Raw genomic sequence first — 12730 nt, forward strand, 5'->3', positions numbered from 1 at the left:
CAACTTGAATACACACCTACCCGGCACTCACACTAGAATACACTCTTATCCACGGGTTGCCAGAAGCCATACCTCTATGCAATGAGTCTGATAGGCTGGTAGTGTGTAGGTGGTAAACTCAGGGGATAGGGAGAAGAGGGTCACGGGGTCAGGATGTGCAGTTGGGAAGCCTTTAAGTTCTGAGGTTACAACCTAGATTTTCAGAGCAAGGGGTCAGGAAGCAAGATATTTAAAGAATGCGACTGAGAGTCCCAGTGTCTAGAAGGAGCACACAGTGGCTGTCAACAAATACTTGCTGAAGAACAGAACAGCAGGATTAACTAAAATTCCCACTTTCCTGCTGGTAGAGCTGCCTGTCTATCTCACAGAAGTGTAGAATCCTCTGTCACCAGAGTCAGGGCCATCTGACTCTCTGAAGTCAATGGGTCCAAATTCTTACGTCATTTTACAGAGCTGGAGGCTGAGTCTCAAGTACAGGTGACTTGCTTGAAGCTCCTGGGTAAGGTAAGGGCCAGTCTAGGTCTGGGTCCTCAGTCTCAGAGTACAGCTTCTAAGGTCAGGGACAGCTGACTGCACAGAGAACCCACAGAAGACCCAGATCCTTAGGGAAGAACAGAAAGTGCCTGAGCTCTGGGCTGTCCCAGGGATTTGGGCCTTAGGCAGGAAAGAAGGGGACCTGTAGAGGTCCCTTGAGGTATGTAGCATCAGGGAGACCAGTAGAAACTCTGAGGAAGGGCTCCTGGAAGGGTCTCATGTGTAAGTAGTACTTCTGGTCTTTCTGCTAGAGAGCTTGGGTTTAATTCATTTAGCTGTTCATTATTTCACCAAATATTTATTGAGGATCTTTTTAATGTCAAGTTGTGGTAGATATCAGGAATACTACAATGAGCAAGATATATACAATATTAGGTAGGATGCATCTGGATGCAAAAAAGAAGAACTCTGACTTGAAGTGGTTTGAGCAACAATGGCAATTCATTCATTCACGTAACTGAAAAATCAGAGGGAAACTTCAGGTGACACTTGATCCCGAAGCCACATCCTTTCCTTTTCTCTTGTCTTCCTTCCATCGTGTTAGCCTCATCCTAAGTCTAGATTCTCCTGTGGTTCCAAGACACCTGGCAGTAGCCCCAGACTACATATTTCTTATTAATGTCCATCAGGGAAGAGGGAGTATCCTTGTCAGAGGTCAGAGGTGCACTCTGAGTGAACCAGCTTGGTCATAGGTCCGGCCCAGAGTCATGAGGATGGCCCAAGCTGATTGGATTAACCCAAGTCACATGTTTCACCTCTGGCCCTAAGAGAGATGTCAGCTCTATCTGAACAAGATTGATTTCCAAATGGAAACTGGGGACTGTTAGGAAATGGGAAACCAAAGTCCACTAAATGGTTCCTGTCTTCATGGAACTCAAAGCCTAAGTAGTGGAGAAGACTACAAATACAATCAATCAAAAGAAATTAAGAATTGGGACATTTCACCAGAACAAAATACCTCTACAGGACTGGCTACATAATTTTCAGGGCCTAATGCAAAATGAAATGCAGAACCCCTTATTCAAAAATTATTTAGAATTTCAAGTCAGAAAACAGTATTAAATCAAACACAGGGCCCTTTTAAGGTTCAGGTCACCTGCCTATAAAGTCAGCCCTGTACCTCTATGTTGAGACTTGAAAAATCAGAAAGAACTAGCCAGGCGGGGTCCTCCAGGTAGTGGTAACAGCTCATGTGAAGGCCTAGTGGCAGGAGATCAGGATGGCTTCAGCTTAGAGTACCGGGTGAGAATGGGAAGGTGGGCGGGTAAGGTCAGACAAAATATTTGTCAGAGAAAATCTAGGAAATCAAGGGCTCCTAGGGCTCTTGCTTGGTGACCCCTGTGGGCCCATCCTTCACCAAGCTAGGGAGGCAGGGAAGAACCAGCTGGTGGCCAGACAGAGACCAGATGCACAGTGAACAGTTGAGGGAAGTGTGGAGAGACCGGGGTGTCAAGTCTTCATGTTAGTAACTGTGCTGAAGGCTGGGGGAGATGGAAGGAGTTTACTTTGCACAAACCTACCGTCTTCTAGTTGAATATTAGACATCTCTTTTCTTGGAAATCATTTTGGCCCCTTTGCAGTGGCAATTTCTCATTAGCATCTTTATCCTGTTTAGCGTCCTAGCCTCTGGCCACATGGCTGTTCTTCTTTCTCTGATCTCGCCTCCTTACTTTCTCCCTCCTAACTGCTTACTATAATCTAAATTTTTTCTTTTTTTTTGTATTCAGCTGAGCAAAATGCAAGTGGGTCACTAGCACAGGTCCTGAGATTTCCCTTAAGTAGATTTCAGGTTTTACAAACCAGTTTTTCCCCTTCTTTTATAAGCGAATAGCACTATCTCCTGATGGTGACTGCCATTTACATGTCTCTGCCCCAGGCTGAGCTTCACTGAGACAGGAGAATATAGGTCTGGTGGTAAAAGGCAGCCCCTAGTATGTTGCAAGGGGTTCAACAAATATATGTGGGATGAATGGATGGAATTATTCAGACCCCACTTGTAGCCTACCTTCCTTTCAATCTCCTCCCAGGGAATGGTTATAACAAAGCATTAGAAGGCCCAGAAACTTCTAATGGGGTCAGCTGTGGAAGAAGCTCGTTGAATAGACAAAACCCTGGCCAGAACAACTGTGGCAAAGTTATATTCTCTAAGGAGAGGTAGAAGAGGGGTTCTTGGTGGACCTCAGATTGGGGTAGATGTGGATCCAGGAGGGAGGAGGCAGAGATGACACTAGGGTTCCACACCTGGGTCCCTTGATGGGCCTGTGCATAACTGGGAAAGGCACACAGCCAGCCCCCCTGGCCTTGGCTATGCCTGGAGATCTTATCTGGGGCCTGACTGAGGTATGGTACTGAGTCATGGCACCTGAGGCCTAGGAAACAGTTCCAGTGTTGAAACAGGCACAGGGAGGGGCTAGGGTGGGTGTGACTAGTCTGCCACCAGTACAGACATCATCACCATCTACACTTCCTGTCATCCTTGGGTCACCTTCATGGTCACCACTCATCTCCCTCCCCGTCACTCACTTGTCACCCTCACTATCTTCCCTGCATTACAACCACTGCCCTTAACCATGCTATCACTTGACCCAGGTCCCATCACCGTGTTTCCTTCCCCAGCATTGCCAGCATCCCTGCCCCAGTCCCATGCTCAAGGCTGCTGCTCTCTGAATTAACCCTGTCTGCTTTATCAACTGCCTCTACTCCCAACCCTGTCACAGTTCCATTCCTATCTCCCCTGTCACCTGGACTGACACCACCTGTCCCTGTCATCCTAGTTACGTTTATCACCACAGCCCTCCCCACCTGTCCCAGTCCCTATCACATCTAAGTCCTCTGTACTGTCACCACCCTTCTCCATCCCCTCTGTTAGTTTACCAGCATTTCCCATCTCTGCCTCCTCCCTGTCATCATTACCAATATCCTCCTTGTTTCCAGCCCCTTATCTAGGTGCCAAGATGGGCTTTCCCCTCTAGTGGAGGCATTCTCAACCTGACCTACCTCTGAGCCTTTGTCCCTGCCTTTCCAGCCTTCGGCCTCTTCTGGGCTTCCCATCCTGGATCGGCCATGGAAATAACCTTTGCTCTGCCCTGGCCAGGGGTGCTTCATTTTGCCCCTGTGTCAGCTGGACCTATTCCCAGGGTACTGAAAGAGTACTGGGAGGAGGTTTTGCCAGGAACCCTGAATCTTCTTGGCCTGCACCTATGACATCTGACAGTTGCTTTCACACAGCCTAGACCTAAAATCTCCATTTATTAAATTGACTATTATTTCCCTTTTTTTTCCTCCAATGTCACTACCTACCCCTATGATACACTTTCATGGCCCCCAGTACCTTGACATGTAACACTTAAGATCAACTACTTACTGGTATAATCATGTGTTTAAGGCTGTCTTGCCCACTAGGCAGGACACTCTGGGAGGGTGTAACTATGTCTGTCTCAGTCACTGTCAGGTTTCCAAGCCTAGCACAGTGCCTGGCTTTTGGGAGGGGCTCAATGAATGTCTGTTGAGTGAATAAACAATATTTATTGAGCACTTGATGTCAAGCACCATATGTGGCAATATACACATATTAACTTGTTCATTCCCTGTTGTATTTTGGCATCCCTTTTTATTTCACTAACTTATGAGCATTTCAAGAGCTTCTTAGCTGACTTGGCACAAGCACTTCTGACAAAATTCAAGCAGAGATGCACATTTCCAGTTACGCATCAGAAAGTGAGGACACTCAGAGAAAGTCAGTTACTCACACAACAAGGAAGAACACTTTCTTCCAATTAGGGCAAAGCTAATTGTAGCTTGTAATGTCACCTCTTGATATCATCTCTCTGCACTCCAAGGGATGTAAAAGAAGATGGGGACTTAAGAGGGAGTAGGGAATGGGGGATACCTGAAGAAGATCCCCTTTTCTGATCTCTGGAGAGCAAAACTTAGATCCTTACCTCACGCCATAAAACTGATGGTTTTGAAGCGGTAAATACAAAAATTGTTAAAATAAACCTGGATATTTCTCATACTCTTTTTTTCTACGTAAATTCTGGGAATTTATCCTTGGGAAAATAATTGGAGATGTAGACAAAGCCTTTGCCCAAAGATCTTCATTGTAATCTTATTTATACCATTGAAACACTGAAATACAAATGCACATTTATGAATGAAAAAATGAAATACAAAATTTTAAAGCTGGAAACAAACTGAATACCCAATGACAGAAGACAAATTAAATAAAGTATGGTTTGTCTCTATGTTATTAAAATCATGGTTCTGGAGCTGGTAATTATTCTATAATCATGGCAGTAGGTGAAAAGAGCATTATATAAAAGGTGTATACTAGATTGTTTTCAATCATGTCAACAGAGTACTTAGGAAGATTAAAAGATGAAAAGGAGTGAGAAAATTAATAGGCATTGTGCTGTTCCTGAATTGTGAACAATTTAATTTGTTTTATTTGTGGTTTTCACATATCCTTTGATGGGCATTATTACTTTTATAATAAAAGAAATGCATTTGTAAAAACAAAGAGGCAAGAGTAACGTTTTATGTGAAAATGTCATTATTTTTCAATCTCATATTCTTTTTGGTTTACTAAGCTATAAATCCTATGAGGCTTGCACCAGGACTGAATGAGAGAATGATAGGTAAAGTGTGATAGAGTTAATTAATTAAATTGCTTTTTAAATTAGTGAAATGTACTTTTTGGCTGTATCTTGCATTAATTTTCACTTTAATTCCTCAGAATAAACCCTCCCTACACAGAAAGTGTTTTCGGGACTACCTTGATCTACAAAAACAAAAACTCTCACACGCATGATGGTACATTTATGAAGCAATATGAATTTGAGAAATTCTTATCATAAATATGAAAATAAGACCTGATTATACATTAAGCCTGCTCCTCCTTCTGTGTTCCCGAGGGCAACCACCTCAGCCAGGACCTCAGGAGCCACCACACACTTCCTGCCCCTGCATCCCCACAGCCAGTCACTCCCCAGCACCATTGCTCCAGCCCAACCCTTTTCTCCTTCTCTAATGGGACTCCCTTTGTTCAGGCCACCACCAACTCTTGCCTTTATTACTGCAGCTGCCTCCCAACCAGTTTTGCTGCTCCACTCTTCTTCCCACTCCAGATTCATGCCTTCGAGCTACAGCCATGATGAGCTTTCTAATACACTAGTTACAGCCCTTCAGTGGCTCCTCATCACCCTCAGGAGCAAGGACAAGACAGCTCACTATCTGGCTCAGGCTGACCTCTCTATCATGACCTCACTCCCATCTACACCAGCCTCAGAGACTTTCACTGTCAGCATTGTACAGGTTCCTTCTGGGCCTTTGCATGAGTTTCCTCTTCTACAGGGGAAATGATCCTTTCTGACCCCCAGTTGTTTGCTTGACTAACTCATTCTCATGTTTCAGCTGTTGAAGAGGATGTCCCTTCTTCCCTCACAGCCCGGCCCCTGCCTCCCCAGCTTGGTTTGGTGCCCCTCATCTGATTTCCCACAAGCCCCTGTGTTGATTACTTCTGATGTCTGTGCTGCAGCCTCTTGTTTACTCACCAGCTTCCTCTGTGCTTCCAGCGCTGGCATTGTGACCTGCTCTCCACTGCGCATCCAGCACCCAGTGCTTGGTAGGGCTGAATGAATGAATGAATGAACAAGTAATGAATATAGTAAGTACCTTTGTAGGAACTGTGAATGCTTCTCAATATGCTCAGAGGTAGACATTCAGAAAAAGATGTCCTAAAAGGACCCACACATTATCCAAAGAAGATGGAATGGTCTTATGATCTAAGAAGGAATGTAGATTTGATAGGCAGGAATTTGGAGATGAATATGCTAATTAGGAATAGTGGAATACCCGGGCAGTGGGGGGGGGGTACCCTAACTGGGAGAATTTTATTACTGACATTGTTTAGAATTGCTGCTGATGGTGATTACAAAAAGCAGACCGACTTTTGGTTACTTTTATTGTTTTTATGTTCTCTGCTGATGATGCCCCCTGTTGCCTGTCCTCAATGAGGATTGCTTCCATCCCACCCTCATTTAGCAGGCCACTATTAAGGAACCCCAAGTTACTGAGTGAATTGGTCTGTTTTCCTCCTATTAGCACTGAGCTGGGATTGATTTCAGAGTTGCTCAACCTCTTAAAACTCTTCAGGGTAAGGTTGGACTCTGCCAGAGCTGGGACCCACCTGTGAGTCCTCTGGCACCCCTCCAGTTTCTGCAGGGGAACCCTCTGAGTCTCCTTGCTGGTGGCTGTCTACAAGAAAGAGGCATCCAGTGCAGGGATAGGAGCCTGAGCATACGATCCAGCCCTAGATCTAGTCCTGTCCCTCTACTAACCCACCCTTGAGGCCTTAGGCCAGCTCTCAGTGCTCACACACTCAAGTACCTGTTGGGGCCTCACTTTTCCCACTCATAAAACTGGGGCATTTGGAGACCTGGGCCCTGGGGTCTTTCACGGAACATCCCAAGTTGGGAAGGCATGTCAGCCACGGGCATGGTAGGAAGTTGCCCCCTGAGGTTCCCTCTTCCTGCTCCTTTCTCTGACCTGAATGAAGACATTCTACCATAGGGGACTGGCTGGGTTAGATATGGCCAACAGGACAGAAGGCAAGTCTGGACAGGTGGACAGTGGAGCCTGGGCCCCAGGATGGGGTTTGTGTGTATGTGTTGTGGAGAGGGGGTAGATGAGGGTGGATCCTGGGCAAAGGTCAAGGATGGGAGAGGTGGCTCCAGCAGGCTGGCTGCCCTTGCTGGTGACTTTCTTCAGGACCTGCAGGGACAGAAGCTGGGTTAGGCTAGGTCATGGCTCTGCTGTGGGGTTGGGGAGGGACTCAGGTGTGGAGAAGAGCCCCTGGTGAGGTCACTTGTAGGGTGGGAGCCAAGGTCCTTTTCTGGGAAGGAAAGGCAGTATCGTGAAAGCAGGAGGAATTCAGGTTAGAATACAGGAGGGGCTGATGATGGTGAATCAGGGAGAATGAGGTGCCTCTTAATTTGGGCTACTTCCCAGAAGGGAGAGGAAAAGCCATACCACCCAGTCCCTCTATGGGAGAGAGGGCTGTCTTGTTAGAAGGCAGGGAGATGGAAAGGCTGACCTGGGGAACAAGGTAGCCTGCAGTCCTCAGCCAGGGTTTGGGGAATTTGCAACTGGAAAAGAAGCTCTGGGACATCTAAGGCCTGGATTAGGCACCTGCTAGCCCAGGACCTTAGTTATTCCTTTGTGAAATGAGGAGAATCTCCTTGGTCCTTGCCTACAGCAAACAAAGTGTTCCCTGACCTGATCACCAAAGACCAGTGAGTCTCCCTTATAAGTTTTTTCTAAGTCCTGGGAGTTAAGAGAAGACTCAGCTGAAATCTGGGCTGAGTGGGTAGAGTGGGGGAGGCTGGACCTGCTGGGGGCAGAGTGGTACTGTAGGATGCTTGTAGCTTGACAAGACACCCCTCCTTGAAAGCCCCCATGACATTCTGAGTCCCCTGAATTAAGCCCCTCTCATCAGATGCCCACTTCTCTAATCCAGTCTTTTTGCTCCAGGGTCCTGGGCAAGGCTACTCAGCCCTTCCCTGCTCCATTCCTCAAACATTTACCAGTGCTTTCTATCCTCCAGGCATTTTCTAAGCCCTAGGGATTCAGAGGTGAATAAGAGTGTTGGTCCCTGAGCTCATTCCCCACGGAGGGAAAACAGACAACAAAGTAAGTGAAGTAGCTTAGCCTGTACTGGCTGTGAGAGAAGCAGTCATGGCCGTGGGAACCCAGAGAAGGCACCGCATCCAGCTGAGGGGTGGGGGGTTGAGCAGGGCAGAGTTAACCTAGACCCTGAATCTGGAAGGGGCAGCTGACATTTGCCAAGGAGGGTGGGGGGATGGCAGAGGCAGAGGCAGAGGTTGAGCTTCTGGAGCCACCACCGGAGGCTCACAAGAGACAAAAGTGAAGTTTGTAGGAATGTTGCAAACTGCTTGTCAAACACAGTATTATAAATTAAATTGTACAAATATATAATTACATAAATTATTTTTAAAACAAAGGTAATAAATTATCCAATGAATCACTTCCTAATTGTTAGTACATTTTCTTATTATCTATCCTCTTGAAGTTATATACATCTATTGTATCTTTAAGGTGGAGAAACTATATAACGGTGTGTTGCTGCTCATCTCTTCCCAACTCTTTGTTCAGTGATATCATACTGGGAGTTTGAAATTTGCCGTGGTGGCAGTATTTGCATGGGTGAAACTAACATTACAAATCAGAGCTTAATGTATTGTTTTGTTGATTGCATGGACCAGGGGTTGATAGACTGCAACCTGCAGACCAAGAATGTGAGCTAAGATTGGTTTTATATTTTCTAAGAGTTGAAAAGCAACCAGAAGAAGTATATTTCATGGCATGTGAAGATTATATGAAATTCAAATTTTATTGTCCAAAAATAAAGTTGTCTTGGAACACAGCCATGTTCATTTGTTTACTTATTATCTATGGCAGAGCTGAGTAGTTGGACAGAAAGTGCATGCCCTGCAAAGGCTAAAATATTTAATACTTGACCATTTACAAAAAAGAGGTAGACTGGTCTACATAGGACTGGTCGAGACTTAAGAAAGTGGTGGCGAAAATGTTATAATGAAGATTAAACTTAAAAGCTTGTCATGTCTTTTTTCACTACATTGTGAATAGCGCAAAACCTTGAGGAAACATTCTTTCAGTTATTTGAAAACTTTCATCCAGTTCAACAAAAAAGGTCTCTTATATCACTGGCAAATGAATGAAGTTTCAACATGTCTTCATTCTTTTATTTTTGTCTTACTCTTTAATGTAAATTATGTCAGAACTATGTTAGTCAATGATGTGAATGACTTTCTTTTTAAGTTTTTTTAAATTATCAAATATACATCACAGTGGTTCAACAGTCCCACCTCCCCTCCCCCCAACCCCAGCTCACTCCCCTCCCCTTTGGTAACTACTAGTCACTTCTCAGTGTCTATGAGTCTAATGGTGTTTTGTTCCTTCTGTTTTGCTTTGTTTTTATATTCCACAAATAAGTGAAATCATATGGTATTTGTCTTTCTGATGTGAATGACTTTTTGCAGAATCAGATAGTAATCAAGCACTTGTTCGTGGTCTGATGTTGTCAGATCCTGTATGATTTGCAACTGTCAGTTGGCTACAGATAAAGGTTGGCAAAAATTAAAGAAAGCATTCTATAGAGCAATTGATGCTGTAGAAATATCATCCTGAGAGAGCCATGGGCAGCCTCGGAAGAATTTCAAGTACATGAGAGACCCCCTCAGATTTGTGTTTAGATCATGTTGACAGCTGTGTGAAGATTAGTTTGTTAGGAACAGATTATAAAGTACTGAATGAATTAGTGGAGGGAGGGAGAATAGTAGCAAACTCTTAGTACTTACTACACGCCAGGCACTCTCCTAAGCACTTTGAACGTGTTATGAACTCATTTAGTAGGCACAGCTTCATGAGGTACATAGTATTCTCCTTTTTACAGATGAGGAAAAAGAAGCATAGAGAGATTATATTTAACTAGCAGAGCTGGGATTTGAACCCCAGGGTCTAGCTTCAGAGGCCACATTTTTAACTACTGTATATTTTCAGACTTAAAAGATGGCAAGTCTTGGAGTGATGTTTCTTAATTTTAATGCATGTACAAGGTTGACGATGTGTTTACCAACATGTCTGCCATATAGTTGGAGCTTGAGGACATTCTTCAGCCCCAACAGAACTTGACTCAGTAATAATGGGGGATGGGAGCCAGGGTAGGAGGGGTCTTTATCAGCTTCCTTTGCCTGGTGGATGAGAAACACTCACCTGGGCTACTCTTGCCTCCTGATTCTCTGTGTTTGCAGACTGTCCCTTTGTTCTCCGGGAGCTCTCAGTCTCAGGGACAGACTCTTGAGCAGGAATACACTGGAGGGTGAGAGCAATAGGGTATAAAGCCTGTTGGGTCCAGAGTGCCTGTCTCAAGAGCATGCAAGTTATAAGGAGAAAGAAGTGTGAATCATTATCAACAGGAAGAGCTTCCATGGAGAGGACACAGATAGCAGGCCTGGGGTTTGGACAAGGGAGAGGAGAGAGGATGAATCCTGCTGCCCTCCTGGTTTTCTCCTGAGGCATCTGTATTTAATAGCAGAAGTTTGATGGTACCCTTGGGGCACAGTGACTGACAGCTCAGCTGCCCATACAGATACACACACACACTCACATTTAAAAAGAATGGAGGGGCCTTTCTGTCATGAGTTCTGGAGGTAATGAGTGGACAGGAGGTAATAAAGGTGGAAGTGGAGGGTTGGGGGCTGCTGGAGACTGGTGGAAGGGCAGGTCTCACTAGGGGTGTTAGTCCCTTGAGACCACAGCTGTCAGCTTGGGGTTTCCCATCCTGCTGGCTCAGCAGGTCCCACAGGTTGGCGGGTGACTCATCTGTACCCTCAGATGGCCTGGCCCAGGAAGAGGAAGAGGGTATGTAGAATGGAGCACCTGTGTATTCATCCATATGGGGTATATGCTATATTACATGCCTGAGTCTGAGAGGCATGCCCATGTCTACTGCACATAGGTTGGTATGTCCCTGAGCACACAGCCCACATGGGCTGTGCAGAGATGTGGGCCACAGGTGTGGAGGGTGCACGTGGTATGAGGTGGAGGCAGTGTGGGTGAACACACAGCAATTCAGTACATGGGTACAGGTGTCTTCCTGAAAGACAGATGCAGGTTTAGAGCCTGTGGAGCCATTGAGAAGGAGGCTTGAGTGGTAGCAGGGGAGAAGGGCTCCCTGGTGACAGATGATCCTCTCCAAGGAGGGCATGGCTGGACCAGCTGGCAGAGCTGGGCATTCTAAGCCTGTGGTGATGGAAGTGGCCCCCTAAGCTTATCTCTTAGGAGACCACTGCAGGCCAGGGTGGCTCTCCCATCCCAACCCTGGGAGGGCATGCACAACCCCACAAGCCACACAGGCAGGCCAGGAACCGTGACTGTGGTAGGTTGGCACTGAGCTGGAGCTTTCTCTCAATGTCTCTGCAGGTGGAAGGGACATAGGGTCTGAGCAGTGCCTGGTCTGCTGGGATATGAGGAGAGCACATCAGTTCCAAGTTGCCCATGCCCCTGGTTTGTGGGGCGCTGTGTGCGCTGACACATGGTGTGCATGCAGATCCATGCCTGGGTGTGGTGGCCCCTGCCCCAGCACCTGAGGCCTGGTACTACCTTCCCATCATGCTCCATGGTCTGACAGATGCTTGAAGTGGGGCAGAGAGCCTGGCTGGGAAGGCTGGGCTCTACTTCAAGCTCTTTCTTAGTGACTTTGGAGAGGCCCCTTTATCTTTCTGGGGCTCAACTTTCCCTTTGTAATAATCCCTGTGGGGCCACCTCACAGGCTCTTGGGTGACAGATTCTCATGGAGGTGTTTGGAAAGTCAGGAAGGCTTGGTCCTGGGGGCTCTACAAGGGGGACGGCAGCATTCCCCATGCTGTTTGGGTAAAGGACGAGTGTTGGAAGGCAGGTAACAATCTGCAGAGACCTTGCTCTGTGCCCTGAAATGGGTGTTCAAACCTCCTGGTGAAGTGAGGTGTTCAGAGTTCTGGGGCTTAGCTTCAAAACAAATTACCGTTACATGCCAAGACCTGCCCATAGAGAGGCTGGGAAAATCTGTCCACCCATCCCTGCTCCTCCCAACCCTGCTTGCCAGCAGCATCCCCCAGACTGATGTCGGAACTAGCTCATAGCCCTCCTCTTTCATTCAACCTGTCCCTGTCCCCACCCCTAACTTTCATGCTTCCTGAGTTTAGAGTTTTCATTCTGCGGCTGCAGGCTTAGCAAGAGCAAAGAGCATGAAAGTCAACAAAACAAGAAAGGAAGCAGTACAGGTCATGTGGAAAAGAAAACTTGGAAGCTGCAGTGAAGTTGTGTGAACTGGGCTGGATGGAGCCCTGTGCCTCCCCTCAGAGCAGGACCCTGGGGCTAAGGAAGGCCTTGTCAGTACTTGTAGAGTATTGGAGGAGGGCCTCTTAGGTGGTGCCTCCAGGGAACTCAGGCCAAAGTGATGCCTGGGTTCTTGTTCACGAAGCCAGCCAAAGCATGAGCTTCACAAACACTTAAGGTAGGAGAGCAAGGTACAGGCTTTTATTTAGAGATAAAGTGAAAGGACAGAGTTCCAGGCTCACGCCAGGAGGGGACAAGAGAGTCCGTAATGGTACATTGT

The sequence above is a fragment of the Manis javanica genome, chromosome 2 (assembly GCF_040802235.1).
Source record: "Manis javanica isolate MJ-LG chromosome 2, MJ_LKY, whole genome shotgun sequence".
Taxonomy (NCBI): Eukaryota; Metazoa; Chordata; class Mammalia; order Pholidota; family Manidae; genus Manis; species Manis javanica.